Genomic DNA, 19924 nt, shown 5'->3' with positions numbered 1-19924 from the left:
CATCTATTGGAAATGTTTAGTACCATTGGGAAAATACACTTCTTGGTATAATCATATTATATTTGAATTGTTTACATTTACACAGACTCTTCTGAAATCAGCCAGCATGATTTAATTTCCCCATTCAATGTTTTTTCACTTAATAATTGATATTTTATCCAGTTTTATTTTATTAACATTTTGATTATCCTAGATACAATAATAGCTTTCACCTCAGATATGCCTGCAAGCCTGAAGAAATTTTAAAGTCATTTTTAACCTTATCAGTGTATAAAGTATAAACACGGAAAATTATATGCAGTCAGGCCTTAGGGCTAGTCAATGTAATTTTAATGAGTTTAATTCTATCATTTACCAATGGCAAACAAATTTTGTAGGAAACATCATAATAGGAAATGCTGAAATACTTGAAATAGTTTGGAGTTGCAATATTTTCAGTATAAAGAGCCTGCTTCTGATCTGAGATATGCCACTTTCACATTGGTGTAACTCCGTGGACTTTACTTTCCACTATCACCCTGTGAAATCATATTTTAACATCTAATAACAATAATATCTTGAAAAAAATGGGCTTGGTCCTCCTGCATCCTAACGCCATTGACTTCACTGGAGTTACTGTCTATTCACAACAAGGAGAGAGGAGAATCTACCTTCCATTCTTCCGCTCATTCAGAGCAAAGAAAATAAAAGCTCTTGTTTTCTTCTTCACACAATTGATGGTTATAATTAAAGGTCTGTGATGCAAATAGTATTATCATATTTGTTGTATGAAAGAACCATGTGCAAACAAATGATGATAATTAGGCATTAAAGTGTCTCTAATAAGAAATAGATATATTTAAATATTCAAGAACAATAAATCTGTTTGATCATTTTTACTTTTTTTATATTTTTAAGTTACAAATTATATATATTATTTCTAAATCAAATAGAAATGGAGTGTAAAATTCTATCTAATCTATTCTATTTCTAGTTTAGCTGAGTATTTAAACTAAACACAGCATAATGACATAGGAACTGGTCATATGACAAAGATGTTTTGGTGAATGAGTAAATCCCCCTCACTTCCTTGAACTATTAATACACACATTTTAAATTACTGTAATTATTTTTTGATCATATTTATTTCTGCAGTTATATTTCGGCCATTATAATCTGAGTATCACTGAAGATACTTTTGTGTTTTTTGAATGAATGATTGACTGATTTATTAAAGAATAGAACTTGGATCAATATTTGAATCAGAAATATACTGAAGAGCTGTAGGTCAGGTTTTGCTCTCTATTTTACTGGTGTAAATACAGAATAAAATTACACGAATAATGCTGGATTTGCAACTATGCAAATTAGAAGAAAATCTGGGTTTGAAATTAATATTTTTCCTCTAGAGGGAGAAATTTCCCCTGTTCTTGTGGATCTTCTCATGGGGTAGGTACTACCAGGCTACGTCTAGACTGGCATGATTTTCCGCAAATGCTTTTAACGGAAAGGCTTTCAGTCAAAAGCATTTGCGGAAAAGAGCATCTAGATTGCCACAGACGCTTTTCCGCAAAAGCACTTTTTGCGGAAAAGCGTCTGTGCCAATCTAGATGTGCTTTTGCGCAAAAAAGCCCCAATCACCATTTTTGCAATCGGGGCTTTTTTGCGCAAAACAAATCTGAGCTGTCTACACTGGCCCTTTTGCGCAAAAGCTCTTTATTTTACTGGTGTAAATACAGAATAAAATTACACGAATAATGCTGGATTTGCAACTATGCAAATTAGAAGAAAATCTGGGTTTGAAATTAATATTTTTCCTTTAGAGGGAGAAATTTCCCCTGTTCTTGTGGATCTTCTCATGGGGTAGGTACTACCAATGTATAAATACTCTCTGGCTGTGTCTACATTGGCACCCTTTTCCGGAAAAGGGATACTCATGAGACACTTCAGAATTGCAAATGCCGCGGGGGATTTAAATATCCCCCACGGCATTTGCATGAACATGGCTGCCGCTTTTTTCCAGCTCGGGGTTTTGCCGAAGAAAAGCGCCAGTCTAGACGGGATCTTGCGGAAAATAAACCCTTTTCCGGAAGATCCCTTATTCCTACTTTCAAGTAGGGTTTATTTTCCGCAAGATCCCGTCTAGACTGGCGCTTTTCTCCGGCAAAACCCCGAACCGGAAAAAAGCGGCAGCCATGTTCATGCAAATGCCATGGGGGATATTTAAATCCCCCGCGGCATTTGCAATTCCGAAGTGTCTCATTAGCATCCCTTTTCCGGAAAAGGGTGCCAATGTAGATACAGCCTGTGGCTTTAATTCATTCTTAGCTGATCCAATCTAGTGTTCATAATATAACGCTTGGAGCATATTAAAAATCCTAATATCAACCAAATTATCAAACCCCCTACATTCTCTAATTTGTCTCTTGATACACTGATACATTTTGTTTGTTGCTGTATACTTGGTTTTTTGTTGTTGTTTGTTTGCCTTCTTCTGAGCGGTTACCATTTAAACACTTATGTAAACTATGGTGAGTATCTTACTCATTTCTGAAAGTGATATGACACATGACTTTTGCAGTTCCACGTCTATACATTACCTGCTGCAATTGCCTGAAAGAATGAACATATGAATAATTTTCCATAGAATGTTGACATTGTTTCTTTGAATAGCTCATTTCAAAATATATAGAATTGTTTTTATTATTCAACCAGCTGTCTGAATGGTTGTGTAACAGGCAGTGAATAATTTTTCTGAGGAACTATTTGTTTTCAACTTTTAAATGAATTAGTGAATAATTACTTTGTACACCTTTACACAATAACTTTAAGTTTTACCATAGAGAGACTGTCATTTTGTGGCCCTAATAAGATAGCTGCTGAGATATGTGATGCTTCACCCATTAGCGATCAGGAAAACCAAATTCAGGAATTTCAATTACCTAAACTGGATCAGGAAGCTGAAGAAGGGGTCAAACACTCAGTGTAATGAGATCAAATTGTTGTTTGTTATTGTTAGAAGAAGGCAGGATGCCAGGAAGATTTAAAAGATTAGTTCTGGATGAGTGTAGGGCAGTTACCATGAATAAGTTGCAATCATTAAACAAAATTTGTGACAATTTTTCACAAACAGGGAAGCAAACTGATTGGTTTGCATTTCCCAGGCTATTGTCATGAGGCATTGGAGAAAGAGAGAGAGAGAGAGAGAGAGAAAGAGAGAGAGAGAGAGAGAGTTGAGATCAACTCAAATCAGGGTTAGGGCTCTCACAACTGGTTTTATGTATCTCAAAGGTCAACTCGGCCTGTCATGAATGTAGCACAATGGACATAGCAAGCCTAAGAAATATTGGACAATGGAACAATGGAGGAAAACATTCTATTATCATACAATATTGTGCCTCAGAATTATTTGGAGCATTTATGAGTTATATTAAATGATGCATTATTTCACAATTTTACCTATCATGCTAAGCTAAAAAATAAATAATTTTGTTTCTCAGGTCTCAACAGTTTGAGCTAGCAATATTCAAGCCAATTTCTACGGGCAACTGAATATAAATACAAATAGAAGCATGACAGCAAGTCTGCCAACTGTGGAAGAGGGGAGCAAAGAAGGGAAATTGTCCTGAGGCCTGGCAATTCTAATTCATGTGTGGACTGGACCGTGGGCCCTGCCTCATATGGACCCAGAGGTACCCAGGGGACCGTATTCCCCCACCCCCTCCTGCCCACGGTCCAGCAAGCAAGGGAAGTGTCCAGCCACACTAGGATCCCATGGCCAGGAGAGGTGCCTGGAGTAGCCTGGGCTTCCATCAGGGCCACACACACATCTGCACTTGTCAGCACTGTCCCCAGAAGAGGGTGGTGCCTTGAGTGTGCAGGCATGGCCAGGTGCCATGTACGGCACTCCAGAGTGTGTGTGCAGGCCTGCGTGTGCCCTTCTTCCCAGCCTCCTTCCAGCAGTGGCTAGTGGTGGGAGGGCATCTCCCGGGCGGTCAGAAGTATGTCTGGTCTCCCCAGAATAGTGTGAGGGCCAGGCCAAGAAGGCCGAGCAACGATCTCACCACATCCACTCAGCACCCGCCACACTCACCATGTGTGTGAAAAAACTAAGAGCACTCACCTGGTGATCCTTCCCCAGACTCAGAGGATGACTGGGAGACATCTAGGCCCTGGGGAACCAACTCCAGGGTAACGGTCACCGTGCTGGCCATCTCTTCTTCCTCCTCCAGCTTGTCGTCCTCTTCCTCCTCCTCCTGGGCAGGTGATGGTGGGCATCTCCAGCCCTGAGTACATGACCAGGGGTGGGGAAGGGGCTGCACTGCACCCCAGGATGTGGTGGAGTTCTTTATAATAGGGGCAGGAGTGGCGTTCTGCTCTAGAGTGAGATCTGGCTCCCTGGCTCTGGTGCCCAGGAGTGTGTTAGTGGCAGCCACACGGTGAGGTGCAGCTCCCAGGGCTGGTTTCTTGCCACAAGCTTTAAGAACTGCCAGGAGACAGAAACTATAGAGTTGTGATGAGTGTGAATGGAGTGGCCAGCAGGGCACCTGTGTTATTTCCTGGAGGCCTCTTTTTTCAACAGAATTCCTTCTTCTGCGTCCACACATGCCTTTTCCCAAAAAAGCTTTTTCGGAAAAGGCATTATTCCTTGTAAAATGAGGTTTACTGCCATCAGAAAAAGCCTTCCATTATTTTGACTTTTTGTTGAAATAACACAATTGTAGTGTGGACGCAAGTATTGTTTTTCTGGAATAATGGCTTATTCTGGGAAAACGCTGCAGTGTAGACATGCCCAAAGTGTGAAAAAATATTTTCTAGAGTTTACCAACCATTACCCTTCTTTATAAACTATATTTTGATATTTGAAAGTGTAATTTTGATGTTACTTATAAACAGCGTACTGATTACAGGAAAATAGCAATCTCAGTATTCATCGTCCTTCAGAAACTGTAATTCCTCAAAGCTTCTTCTCTATACTTACAATTAGAATAGCACAAAACATTTATTATACGGTGTCATTATGTAAAGCAGAATGCACGAATTTATTTGTGTATAACCTACATTTGTTTCAAATCACTGGCTCAGAAGAATTGAGTAGTGAAAAGACTAAGAGTTATTCTGCATCATTTGCTTGGAATGGTTTCATTTGCAGAAGAGCTTAACTTGCATTAAACCAAGGCTGATAAGACTGCTATAGATATTACCTAATCTGCTCTTTGTTTGGAAATGAATTGAATGAAGATTTCAGCACTGGAGTTGTAATAAAGCCATTGCTATCTTTATGAAGTCATTTTCTTTGCTACTTAAATCAATTACACTGTGAACTGTTTTCTATTTAAATAGTTAAATAAGGAACAACAGTGGTGTGTATGATCATTTCTTGCATGGAATTACTGATAGTACTGAGGAATATAATGCCTTAGTTTAGGTCCCAGGTCCACAAAACACTATCTCTACTCAGAAAAGCTCTTAAACATGAGTTTAAGTTCCCCTAAATTTCCTGAAGGTCCCTGTAAACACACTTACTCGTCTTTAACCATGTGAATAGACTTGTGTTAAAATGGTATCACTCATATACTTAAGTTGAGGATATATATAGGTGTTTGTTTGTTTGTTCTAGGCAAATTAAATTCCAGCTTCTTGAAACCTGGCCTAATTCGAAATAAGTTAATTTGAAATAGCACTGTAGTGTAGACGTACTCTAATTTCCACTTCTATTCATGTGATGAAATGCGTTTTATTCATAAAAACTCATGATCTAATAAATTTGTTAGGCTCTAAAGTGCCACAGAAATGTTTATTGTGTTTACATGTAATTTAGTTAGTCCTTGTTCTCCATGACACTAGTTTCACTACACAAGTGTATGCTTTAATTAAAATAATCAGAATTTTACAAATATATTCAAATTTTTGTGTTTTAGCTTCTCAGCACACCTCATATATAATAATAAATTAAGGACAAGTAAAATAAGGGCAAACCATTACTCTAATGTCTGATGCAGTAAGAGTTGCAACAAATGAACATCATATCTAAGGTATTATTAGGTATGCTCAGCACTGTTCTTGAGTGTGTTTTGCAAAGTAAAATCAAATTAAATAATATTGTTAGGATTCTCCTTTTTATTCCAGGCTGCTAGATTGATTTGATATATCCTCTTACTCATGCAACATTTTGTCTGGGGCAAAACTACCTTCCTTCGAATGCCTAGATGAGAAGATGGACTAGTGAAAATGTCAACTATCCTGGCTGTTGGACAAACAGGAAAGGCTGGAGGAAGACTGAATGCATCAGACCCAATATAGCTGTCCTACCAGACCATAGGGAGTGTAGTTGAAGGAATGTGTGAGGGGGCAGTGAAGCAAAGAGAATTGAGACACCACAAAACTAGGGGAAGGAGAATTGGCAAAGACAACAATATAATTGAATGGCCAGACAGGAACAGAAGGGAGGACATGGGCCTAACTGATATTAGCTGCACAAGAAAAGGTTTAATTAGGAGCAGGGCTAGGACCATAGAGGAATGCATCACTGAGAACACCTATTACTGAGTCTCAGTTTGAATGTGTTCTCCATTAGTATTCTTTTTGGAGTTCAGTAGTGTTTGGGAAGGGAACAAATAGTTCTGTGTTTTTTAGCTACAATGTGGTAGTCTGAGGACAATTTTTTTGACAGAAAGGGAAATGAGTTCCATTTTTTAGCACAAAAGCAAAATTACTTTGAAGTATTTTTCAAGCATTGCAAACTTCGCAGCATTTCAATGCTTTGAATCCACAGAGTAATCTGCTGGTAATGTACAAATCAACAATTTGTTTGGCCACTTTACTGAGGTACTGAGTGAAAAGGAAAAGGAGAACATCCTACATTCGTAGTTACCTCTAAATTCACTTAAACTGCATGAATTCTGCAAAAAAAAGTGCACCTGTATGTTGAAGTTCTTATTAGTTGGCCACCTGTCTTTCACAGTATATAGTTGCTATTGTTCTGGTAGCAAGACAGTGGTTAAAAATAGACTTTCCACAATCAACATAGTGTAACAAAACTGATCATGTTCTTTTGCCCCATTCCAGCTCCTGCTATTCATGTCAAGTCAAGAACCATGTCCTGAAGTTTCTCATATTCAGGTGATTATGAATCTGTCTCTAGAGATCTAATGTGTGTATCTTTATCCAAAAATCTTTTTGTAGCTTTCTAACCTTGCTTTGATGGGATCTATTATTTTACTTTATTGAATGTAGTTTAAACATAAGAGACACAGATTATGCCTTAATAATTCAAAATATAATGCAGATAATCACAATACAAATCCTTAAAGCAGACTGTCCCATCCTGATTCTGAATGAATGTAAGAACTGAGTACAGTATTATTTTTATCATGTACAAATGTACATAATTAAATACATTTATACAAAATCTCAAAACCAATAATCATCTCACTGTTTCAGCATTAACCCACGTGCATTGTGAAACTATACTGTCACATCCGAGATACCAAAGTTATTTCTAAGCCTTTGAACAGATAGACTACTGGATGGTAGATGTTGACAAATACTGACTTTTTAATAGTGTTCACTGTATGTTACTTACTTACAGTTACTCAGGGCAACCACCATTGTCCAGTTCTTCTATTCTCTGCATTGTAAAGTCAAATTCTCATTCAGTTTACACAATGGTTATACTTAGCAATTGCCGTATGTATCCCTTGGAGAAGTTGTATTTTTTTATATCATCTCATATATTTTTGGATTAGTTAATTGAAAAAGATTTATTAAATCCTGTGTGTTGAAAAATACTAATACAGAACCTTAATTCTCAAGTTGTTACTGCTTCTAAAGATGCATGGGAAAGGAGACTGTGCCTTTGACAGATTAACATTATCAGGAAGAGATGTTTACAGTCTGTCATTTACAGTGTTAATACATTTGGTTTTAATATGATAAATGTGTTCACGCTGGATGCTCATATGGAGAGTTTTGTACCAATATAATTTACAGCAGTTGAGGAACTGCTATATTTGTACAGGGTGTAGCGCAAATATGTAAATAATCATGACAATGGCCTCTTTAAGGATAGATCTATAGCTATTTTGACAGGGGACTGAGCCTGTTTCATTTACTTTGAAGTAACTGAAAATCTTTCCTGTGACTTTAATATGGTCTGAATTACCCTCATACAGGTCACTCACAAACTTCAAGAATTGTCAGATGGTATAAGTTTTTTTCTAGTGCAAACAAATAAAAAACAAGTCAAACTTTTCCTGCTTATCTACATCACTACACTCATCTCAAGTGTGCCTTGTCCCCAGCCTTTCTTCCTGTGATGTGGGGGCAATCTCAGTAATGAAGCTTGCATTTATATTTCAAAAATTAGCCTCAATGAATAAAGTAAATTGAGGGATGGTCTACACTACACAGTTTGGATGACATAAGGCAGCCTTCCCTTCTGCCGTTTTAAGTGCCCTGCTACATTGACATAATGCCACCTCCACACGAGACATAAGGCTTATTTATGTTGGTATAATTAGAGCTAGAGAGTGTAGAGATATTATCCTTTATTTTCAGTGTTAAGACATTAGGTTAAAGCTACCGATGGAGCTGAAAGGTGGAGCTGTCAGCTGACACAGTGCCCAACAAGGGAAGTGTGGATATCTACCATGGTAGTAATGACTGTGCTGTCAACAAGTCAACCTAATATAGGTCAACTTACATATCTAGTGTAGCTTTCCATGAAATATGGTTGAAATGTGATATTAAGGAGAGTTTTGTCTCAGTAATATCTTCAAAACTTTGCCCATGGAATTGCCAGCACAATTTGAAACCGTTCTTTTTAGAACTCTAACCTTTTTGTCATAACTCAAAATTTCTGTCCATTAAATCATTTATCTTGAACCAGAGCTGTATAGCAAAGTGAGGACAAATATGTAAAAGACGGCCTTAGATCCCCAAAAATATTTTATTGAGATTGTGCTTGGTATTTCGTTTTCCCTTGCTTTCAGCTTTCTGTACATGCCCACTTATTTCACACATCCCAAAATATATTTTAATTTAAAGGTGTATTTTGTCCTTTAAAAAAATAAAGTTTATGCTAACATCCCAAACATGTGGGAGGAGTTTCTTCAGCTGTGTAAACTGAAACAGTCCCATTTAGATCCCATGGGTGCTGTCGGAATTCATACTAACAGAGTTTTATTTATGACCTGTGAGACTGGCTCCTGAATTTCTCTATAATTGGCATTTCATAAGCGTGCCTGAAAATGGCTAAAAGTGAAATTAATAGTAGTTATACGTAGGAACATCAGTTATGGACTAGGACTCCCATTTGAACCCAAGCTGACAACTGGAATTTCAGAGTTTGAGGTTCAAATCAAGGTTTTTAACTTGTGCTCATCTCAGTACTATAGTAAATCTACAAGAGCAAATGATTTTTTCCCCTCTCTTAAATCCCATGTTAAATCTTTCAAAGATTAACATTCCTAAAATAGGAAAACTTTTCAAAATATTGCTGTTATGAAGATGATTTTCAAATGCTGGGATACATCATTTCATATTCAGGTCACTTTACATCATATAGCCCCTTCTAAAATGAAGGTTTAGCAAAGCAAGATACTGTTCAGGTGAATGTTAGCAGTAGCTGATTCTCACTCTTCTAGTGCTAGCATGCCATTATTTTTCTCCTTTGAAAGAAGGATCAAACAATTTTGACAAAACTTCCTTTTTTTCTATTGAACACTTTGTATACCTAACTGCTCTGAGATTTTTACTTTGTGCTAATACTTCCTCCCTAGTGCACTTCACCCTCTGTGCCCACCACACCTCTCATTTCACATCTCACTGTAAAAATTTGGTTTTTTACAAAAGGATAATCTAAGCATAAAGTTCAGTACTGCCAACCCCTAACATTCAAGAATGAGGCAAATCCTTTAAAACAGATTTGTAAAAATATTATTTTTGACATCACTTTTAAACTTTCTTTTTAATGTCTAGCACAATGGAGTCCTGTTCCTTTCGGCACTGAAATTGCTATGCAAGGGCACGTGTGTTGCTGCAAAACCAAAGGTTGTCTTCTATTTTGGAAGTTGGGACTCTGGCCTGCAGAGGTGTTATATTAATTTGGGTGTAATTTATGGGCCCAAAGAGTCAAAGTTGTTAACATGACCCTGAAACTGTCCAATATTAAACAGTATGAAACAATAGCAAATACACCATTAATTTGTTTTATTTATTAAAGTTAGAGAAAAATATATAAAGCAGTAAAGTATTAGGGCTCTTGTCAACCTTTGTTATCTTTCCCTTTAGTTGGAGAGAGTTTTTAAAAGGCAAAATCTTTTGTTTAACATAAGTCATTGTGTAATTGGAATGGTTTGTAAATGTAGTCCCCATACTCAAGGGGCCTCTGTTTTATTCTAAAAAGACCCTGTGTGCTACAATCAAGACTACAATTCCCATGAGCCCTTGGAACAAAAGAGGGTGGAAGGACTCTTGTGAGAGACAGGGGGCTCTCTCCATGTGCTTGAAGAAGAGGCGTAGCAGTCTGGGACTCTGCCTTGCAGTTTGAAACCAAAGGGGGAGCCAGGCTGCTGCCAAGGACATTGACCCAGTGCAGGGGCTGTTGGAGTGCAGCTACTACATGCATGTTGGAACTGGGAGTTAGCAGGCTGCTTCCTATAGGCACAGCATGAGGCAGTAAGTTTGGGCCTTGCTGGAAGAAGCTGCCTGGGACAGAGCTGCTGTTTAGCCTGGACCAAATCCTCACTACAGCTGCAACATCAGCGCGCCCACGCAAGCAAGTGTCTGGGACTGAGTCTAAGGGTGTGCACACTCTGGGGTGGAGTCACTGTTGTCTGGCTATATAAGCTTCAGTTATTGTTGTGTGTTTTGTTAATGCTATTCCTTGCTAATCTGTTAATCCCTGTTTAGTTAAGTAAAGATGGTTTATTTTAAAGTATTCTATTAGATGTATATGATTTGTAGTTGTTCTGGAATTAGATCCAGCTTTATGTTGGAATGAGTATATTCCTGGAGGCTCTCAAGGCACCAGTGTGTGTACAAGGCCAGCCAGGTGGAGGCACCACCACTTTACATTCATTGCCAGCAAGGGACTGCAGCAAGGGGGTGGATAAGGCTTTCCCCAGCTAAACACCATCACCACTGGGGTACTCAGGATCTCTTTTGGGTTAAAACACCAGGCGCCCAGGCACACCTGTGAGTGTGACCTGCTCCCCAGTAACCCGGGGAGGAAAAAGGGGGTTACATAAATTTATAATTAGGGTAAATCTGTGTACTTAATCATCACAATAGGGGTAGTAGAAAATCCTGTTGTGGGCCACTATTGCCTGTAATGTTTAAAAAAAAACAATTTAGTTGATACATAAAAGATCTGAGCCTTGAGATGAGGAATAGCAGAGGGATTCCCAGAATTCAAAGAAATTATCATCATCCCTTCTGAACCCTCCTCATCCCCACTAAATATAAGTTACGTTTTTTTCATGAAATGTAGCAATGTTACCAATGTTAGAAAAGTAGATAGTGTTATTAATTCTAAAGCTGCAGAAAGAGAATTTCAGACAAATATCCTAGGAAGAGACATTGAAATTTGGTAAATGAAGTGTAATATATATGGGGCATTAAATGTTTCATTTAACTCCATGTTGTCATCCCCATCTCTGTATGTGTATTGTAAGATATGACAACTGTAGGATAGTTCACCAAGACACAGAATGATTGGATCCACATACCCTACCTTACATTATAACATTTCTATGAAAATGATTTTGCAATCCAAAATTATTGAAATAAATGGCATATTGAAAGGAAGGGAGAGAATTTTATGGCCCAGTACAATGCTGTATAATATCCTATATCATTGATTTACAAACTAGGGGGCATGAAGAAATTCCAAGGGGAGTGTGAGGTGACCAAGTCCCCCTGTCATTCACACCCCCACTCCCTAAGAAAGAGCCTGGGCTGGTGCTGCCTCCTGTGAAAATGAAGGTAACGCTAGCTTCCTGTGGTGTGTGAGTGGGGCGGAGGGGGACAGGGAGTTCTGCAGCTGAACGCCAGATCTGGGTCACAGGAAGCATGTGCACTCTTTTCCTCCTCCCCAAATAGCTGGTTCATTTCCTGAAACACCGGCTCGCATATGCTTTCTCATACCCGGACTTGACATGCAGCTGAGGGACCCCCAGGTACCAGCCAAGCTATCTCTGTCCCTTCCCCCTGCACAGACTCCCATGAGTACCTGCCCCCCCACCCAAACCCCCATGAGTACCCCTCTGCCCTCCCTTCCCAGACCCGCACGAGTACCCTGCCCAGAGCACCATTAGCAACCTTCCCCAGGCCCCACCAGCACCCTGCCCCTGGCCAGACTTCCACTGCACCCTGCCCTGCCTGCACCCTGCCCAGGGCCCCAACAGCACCCTGCCCACTGCTCAGGGTGCCCCCCACCAGTACCCTGCCCAGGTTCCCGCTTGTACCTTGCTTGTGCCCCCTGGCCAGACCCCATCTTAAAGAACAGTTCCAGGAGTAACATGATTATCTCCGTTTTCATTACAAGAAGATATTTCTGGCCAATATGGCTGAGAAAAAAATATGAACATTCTAAAGACTGAAAAAGCAAAAAAAAAAAAAAATTTTTTTAAAACTCAGAGTCAATACCATGGTGTGACAGGGTGCCTGCCCTGCACTGGGCCTTTAAGCCCAGGGCTCATGCCTTGAGCCTTAGGGTGACTGGAAGAACCCAGCTGAGGCTGGTAGGCTAATGAGAGCCCAGCTGCCAGATATTCAGAGAAGCCCTGATGGCTAGGAGAGCCCAGCTGTCAGCTATAAAGGGAGGAGCACAGTTGGTTTGAGGGAGAGCTAGTGGAGGGCTGGATGCTGAAGAAGCCGGAGCTCCTAGGAGGGAGAAACGGGGGATAGCCAACAAGGGCTGGAGAGGGCCTGTCAAGACCTCCCTGGGAGAGGGGCTGGAGACAAGACCCCGGATTGGTAGCCGGATCATGATGCCGGCTCGGTAAACATGGTAGTGAGACAGACAATGCCAATGATGAGCAACCCATACAGACTGTAACTTGCCCTGAGAGGGGCTAGATGAGGACAGTCAGGGGGCACTGAGGCAAGAGGGGGGGGGCTTGCACCCTGACACATGGTTTTTTAGCAGGGCAGCTAACTCGGGGTATATCTACACCAAAGAGTTTTGTTGGAAAAACAGCCATTTTTCTGACACAACCTGATTTATGTCCACTCTGCAATCATGTTCTTCTGAAAGTAAATTGAAAGAACAGAGGGGCTTTCCCGTGTTGGTAATCCATTTTCTACGAGGAAGAAGCCTTTTTCTGAAAGAGCTCTTTTGGAAAAAGGTATGTGTGTATGGGGAAGAGGGAGTTCTTTTGAAAGAAGAGGAAAAAGCACAGGTGCCCTGATGGCCACTCAATCCACAGTAATCACAGCTTAAATGTGAGATAACGTCCATTCAGTGTGGATACTATTTTTCGAAAAAGCAGATTGCTTTTTCTATGCACTTTTTGTGTGTGGCCGCTCTCTTTCAGAAGATGTTTTTTTCAGAAAAGATCTTCCGAAAAAAGGTTCTTCTGAAAGAAGTCTGCAGTCTAGACACAGCCTCATAATTTTGGGGATTGTGGAGCTAGAAAAACTGGAAATGTGTCAGTTCCATGCTGCACAAGGAAAACTATTTGTTTACCGATAGTCTTCCATTGTATCACAGGCAGATGTAATACACTCCATTTCAAAAGTCTTATTTTAAAACTTTGAAATAACAGGGAATGTGTTCAACTGTTACATGGAGATAAAGGGCTTCAAAAAAGAAACAAAAAGTGACATCTACATTTTTATGGACTACTTTGTTGGAAAAAGAGACAACTGGGAGGGGGTATAAAAGACATCTTGAAAATCACAACTGTTGAGGGGAAAGTAAATAAGTGCTGTTTACTCCTTCCCAAAACACAAGAATGAGGGGTCACCAAATGAAATTAAGAGGCAGCAGGTTTAAAAGAAACAAAAGGAAGCATTTCTTCATATTTGCACAGTCTGTGGAACTCTGTGCTAGAGGATGTTGTGAAGGCCAAAACTTTAACAGGTTTCAAAAGATAGCTAGAAAAAAAAGCCCAGGCCCTATGTTTGCCAATGCTGGGGGGATTATTGAGAAGCCAGGCACTAGCAGTAGGGCTATGTCTACCCCCATGCTCATCAGAGGTTGTGGGAACTGTAGGAAGCATCACGACCCAGCTCCAGCCTGTTCCACTCTGCCTTCTCCCAATCGGGTACCTTCCTTTCACTGCAGTGGCTGGAACCAGAGCATCCCAGCCCCCTGCCTACTCTACTCCCCTCTGTGATGTGGCTGGGAGCTGGTCTTGGGGAAGCATAGCAAGTGGTGGTTGTTTTGCTCTGCTTTCTGCCACTACAGTGGGGGGGGGGGGGAAGGAACTCAATTCCTGTTGCCTGTGCCCAGCACCTTGGTAATTCTCTGGGTCACATCACTCAGGGAAGGGGGCTTGGAGAAAGGGGTGCAGTGGGTCTGGACGAGCAGAAAGCAGCAGGGCAGGAGCAGGAACTGTAGCAGATAGGGGAGTTCTCCCAGGACCTGTATCACCCTAGGAAGAGTACAGAGGACAGGTCCATCAATGGCTATTAATCAGGACGGACTGGAATAGTGTCCAATGATACTTTTGGTGATAGGGGATGGATCACTTGATGATTATCCACTCTGTTAATTCCCTTGGAGGTATCTGGCATTGACCATTGTCAGAAGACAGGATACTGAGCTACGTGGACCTTTGGTCTGACCTAATAGGGCTGATATATATTTTTTTTAAGTCTAACCTTGAGCTTTCTATGGTAATTAATTTTTAGAAGAAAATGTCACTTTTCTGAGTTTTTGGCCTTTCTACATCATTTTATAACAAAAATGAGACTTGCTATTTTAAAATTTGTTTTATGTCATATTTATGAAAAAAGATACATTTTCTCTCACTACTTTGCTTCTTTCCACTCATAGGTGACTGGTGCCTATGAGGGGAGTGGCTTCTGGAGGGTCACCCAGAAGAACAGAGAGGAGGCATGAGGGAGAACCTCATGTAACAATCATGTAGAAGGGCCACTGGCGAACAGTGCATCTCCTGGGTGCTATCATGAGTCACATATGTTTCCATTGGAGAAAGATGAAGGAACATAAAAACAAGCAAACTGGTAAACCTGTTGCTGCATCTCTGTTGTGAATGGATTCAAAAAGCCATTCCAAAACCTTACTCTTTCAAAATCCATAGCTGAACATCCCGTGTCTTTTGGATGATAGGATTTTGGATCCTTGGAGATTTCTAATTGCTCATTATTGTGAAAGAGCTTTGTGACAACACTGGATGAGAGCCAGCAATTGGATATATGTGTATTTATAAAATAGCACTATTTAATTTCCTTTTAGATGTTATAATAAAGTTACTATTTTCCCTACCAGGCAGTTTTTTTGTCACAGTGACAATTTCCTCTCAAGTCACTGCAACTATGAATGGAAAGTTTGAATTCAACAGGATTCTGTTTTTAAAAGTGCTAGGTCTGAAGCTGATTCTGAAGTTTAGGATTATGGAAATATTTTCAAAGAGAGGGTCTCACAATAATTTAATTAATTTGTATTAGTTGATTGCTATGTTATTGTTGGTTTCAAATTCAGCTGATTCACAGAAGTATCTGGAATTACCTGGAAGTTCACCAGTTGAATGACTTTTTTAAATAAACAAAACATTTCTAGCTCTCCCTGGATCTCTGTGTCACTCACACACAATGTTGTAAGAGGCACAGCCCAGTCAGATTCAAGTACACAGTCATAGGTGCCACAGCTGCACATGAGATTCAAACAGAAGTAGCGCCTAGTAGCAAAAACTAAACAAATTGTAAAAGGGAAATAAAAAGCTGGCACAGCTCCCAACAATGCTATGGTTCATCTTCTTAATGACAATGTCTGTGCATCACAATCATATCAGTCTGAACCACTACTATTGGACTGAAAGCCCCTGGCTTGCAGGTAGAAAATACAACGTCTGAAGCCTTTACCATATTGACAGGTGTTTACAATTGTAGCAAATTCTGCCCTGACAGACACATGAATGGCTCTCATTGACTTGAAATGAAATCCACTGTATGAACATCCAAGAGCAATGTAGAATGTAGAAACAGTGAGTGAAAATTAAATATGAATTTTATTTAGAAAAAAAAACAGAAATTGTTTTATGCTTTATGTCTTCTCAATGAGTCCAGTGTGGTTGACTAAGCATGTGCATAGACACAACTCTAAAGATGTCCATCAAAACTCTTTAATATGGTACAAGGACAGCCTAAGAATGCTGAAAATTGGCTGCATTAGATGCCTATTAATATGTATGGATAAGTGTTTAGAGTCAATTTGTCATTAATCGGTGGTCACATTTACAGACATGGTAGAATCCATCTAGTGCCTGCCACATTCTTTTCAACTCCACCAATAGGTGCCTAAAAATACATATGTGGCCCTAATATGAAACTAAGGATGGTCCCTTAAGTATCTAATTACCTCTCAGGAAGTTATATTTTGTGCAATTCTAATGGAATTTTTTAATTATAAGTGAAAGTGCTTTTGTTACCGCAGCTTCCGCTGGTAGATAAAAAAAGTATGATTACATGGAATAAAATTGTACTGGAATGTTTTGTTTGAATATTAGACACTATTGGCCCATTCCCTGGCTATTATATGGACATTCAGCTTTAACAAATAACTAATATGTACTGTATATACTCAAACGTGAGCCCATTCGTTTATAAGCTGACCCCCAAATTTACAGAGAAAAAATTGTAGAAAGTCACTGAGCCGTTTATAAGCTGACTCCAGAGTACAGACTTCTAGTCCCAGCTTGTCAGTGTCAGCGCGGGCTGAGAGACTGCAGGTTGCAGGCACGGAGCCTCTTAGCTCCCATTGGCTGCTGTTTGCTATTCCCAGCCAATGGGAGCTGAGACACTGCCTGCAGCCACCAATTAAATGGCAATGTTCTGCCCAATCCTTGCTGCTGATGTTTTGGTTTTACAGTTGAACCTTGGTGTTACAAACACCTGGGGAAGGGAGGTTGAAATGTGCAGTACGCTGAACAAAACATTATAGCCATAGGAGGGAGGAAGGGCCCATGCTGGATCTACCTATGGTTGCCTCCAGCTTTGCCTTGGCTGGGTTGGCCAGGAAGGCAGCTTTGGGGCTGGGCTGCTCAGGTCAGGTGGGTAGCGGTGTGCACGCAGCATTGCACACTGCCAGCCATGTCCAGCCTCCCTGTCCTGTGCCCTCCTTGCACAACAGGTAGCACTGCTCCCCTGAGAACCACCTGCAGGAGCCCACCTGGAGGGTCCCTGGCTGCATGGGAGCAGGAGCTGCCACTGCAGGTGAGTGTGGGGGCAGCACGCAGAAGGACATGACTGGTTGGGATTGCCACACAGTGCCCAGGGCAGGAGCATGCAATAGGAATGCTGGGAACAACCCAGCGCTTGTCCCCGCTATGCATTGCACAGGTTTGCAGTCCCGCCCCCCAGGGCAGCTCTCACTCCTGTGAATTTGTTTCCTCATGGCTTCCCACAATAAAGAAAGGGCATAGACCCTCCACCTCCCCTGCTGTGTGTGAGAGACACAAACTTGCCCTGATCGTCCCTGAAAGCTGCTGCTGGGATTGGGCAGGGTGAAGGAGCTGTTGTTTCAGATTGTTGCTCAGGAAGCAGTGCAGGATGTGGGATGTGAGGAATGTGATTGGGAGCTGAGAGGCTTCGTGCCGGCAGCCAGCATGTCCATCAGCCTGTGTTGCTTCCTTTGTCTTGGGAAGAACCTATTCATAAAACAACCCCCGCTCTTCGAGGGGGGGGGGTCAACAAAAGTTGGCTTATGAACAAGTATATATGGTAATTCTTGCAAAAATGAAAAAGTGAAAAGAGCTCTGTTTTCTATGGGGATTTTTTTATGGCTAACTGACCAGACCACACACAATAAAAACAAGGAAGGGAGGTTGCTTTCTTTTTTTTTTTTTTGTAAAAAATAAAAGTGCTTCAGGGCATAAGCCAGCTTCTACATCATAAAGGTTAAGGTACAATTTTCCCAGTATGCAGGTTATTTCATATCTACCGAGCCATCTATCTTCTCACAGACTTGGAGGCACCAGCCATAACAAAGTACAGCTCAATATTTGGTCACATGACACTCCTGATCACTGGTGACTGACAGGTTAAAACAACAACACTCTGGCCATAGAATTCAAACAAGCTCTTTGGTGTCCGAGATATTTTTGTTCAAGGATCATCTGAGCTTCTGATTACTACCCTGTGGTACTCATCCATGTGGGAACTAATTTTACTGAGTGATAGGAAATCCACTGTGGTCTAGAGCTCCTCTCTCCCCGTAGTAGTTTTGCTGCTGCCCAGAGCTGTATGCTCCCGCTGGTGGCTTCACTTTCTCCTCTTCAGTTCTGCTGTGGCCTGGGGTTTGGCTACTGCCCGGCATCTCTCTCCCACCCCCTCAGCACCAGGCTAGAGCCTGGGGCTTTGCACTGCACCAAGCAGCTTTGCTACCTGGTAGACTCTATCAAGTAGCCCTGCTGCTGTCCAGAGAGCTCCACCAAATGGCTCTGCTGCCACAGGAGAGGGAGAGGGGGAGGGCTCCATGCTCATCCTGGAGGCTCTGCACTCTCCTCCCCAGCACCTCCGCTATGGCCCTCCAGAAGCCATATTGCCGCCCTCTTTCTGGTGACATAGAGTTCTGCTCCTCTTTTCCCCAGAGACCAGGGGCTCTGCATTCTTCAAAGTGACAAGGGAAGTCCAGATTGAGGAGTTTCAATCAGTAATTGCATATAATTAATTATTATTTATAGTTCGCATCTAGAAATAAGAATTTTAATAGTTGAATGTACAATATGAAAAATGAGTATTTCATAATTACATAGTCATATTTATTGCAACAAGTTTCCCACATAGTGATGAAAAAAAGTAATAATAGTTGTATATATCTGTATAGCTTGAAAAAGTTTTAAAACCCCCAAAAATAATAGCAGTAAATACATTTTTAGTGAATATTGTCAAGTGACTCAGATTCTTAAAGCATCATAAATCTGTCAAAATGTTTCTTGAACATTGTGAAATAAGCATGTCCTTGGGGATTATATACTCCTTGTCCCAGAGGACGAGAAGTTGTTTTTATTTAAAAAGAAAATGACATTTTCAAGATCTTCTAGATTGGAGAATCGTCTTCAAAATGAACAGAAATGCACAGCTGTCTTGTCGGATCATCCTAAAACTGTAAAAACAGCCCCCAAAATGTATAATTTTCTGACACTCATTTTAATTATATGTTTATGTTTAAGATTAAGCATTAAGGGATCAAAACAGATTTGTGAGCTTCATTTATTACTCACCCCTGTAAGCTAATTCAGAAGGGTTCTATATTTCTCCAGGATCTGACTACATGATAATTCTGGTTCTTTGTATGACATGTAACAAATTATCTTCCACCAAGGCTGCAATGTCAAATGGTTACAGCTGATTGTCCTACCAAATGAGGGTCAGATACCCACCTTGAGAATATCAACAAGGATATATTGACTTCAGTGAAGCTACGTTGATGTATGCCAGCAGAATACCTGGCCCAGATTATTGACTGGAATATGCAACAATTCTTGTATCTCTAAACATACTCATTTAGCATTCCTGAAAAGTAGTCATTATGAGTCCTTGCACATCATCTACTTGTCTAATCTTTATCACAAATAATAATAATAATAATAACAATAATGTCTGCCAAAAGAGAAAATGGATTCCCCTGAGCAAGCAAGCTGTTAAAAATTAGCTGTAATTAATATACAATAATACTCCACTAAATGCATAAAGAACACTAGCTTAGAATAGTGAACCATTTATAACACTCTCTTTAATGTCGGCACTTTTA

The sequence above is a fragment of the Pelodiscus sinensis genome, chromosome 1, assembly GCF_049634645.1.
Source record: "Pelodiscus sinensis isolate JC-2024 chromosome 1, ASM4963464v1, whole genome shotgun sequence".
NCBI lineage: Eukaryota > Metazoa > Chordata > Testudines > Trionychidae > Pelodiscus > Pelodiscus sinensis.
This window is presented reverse-complemented; position numbering follows the sequence as displayed.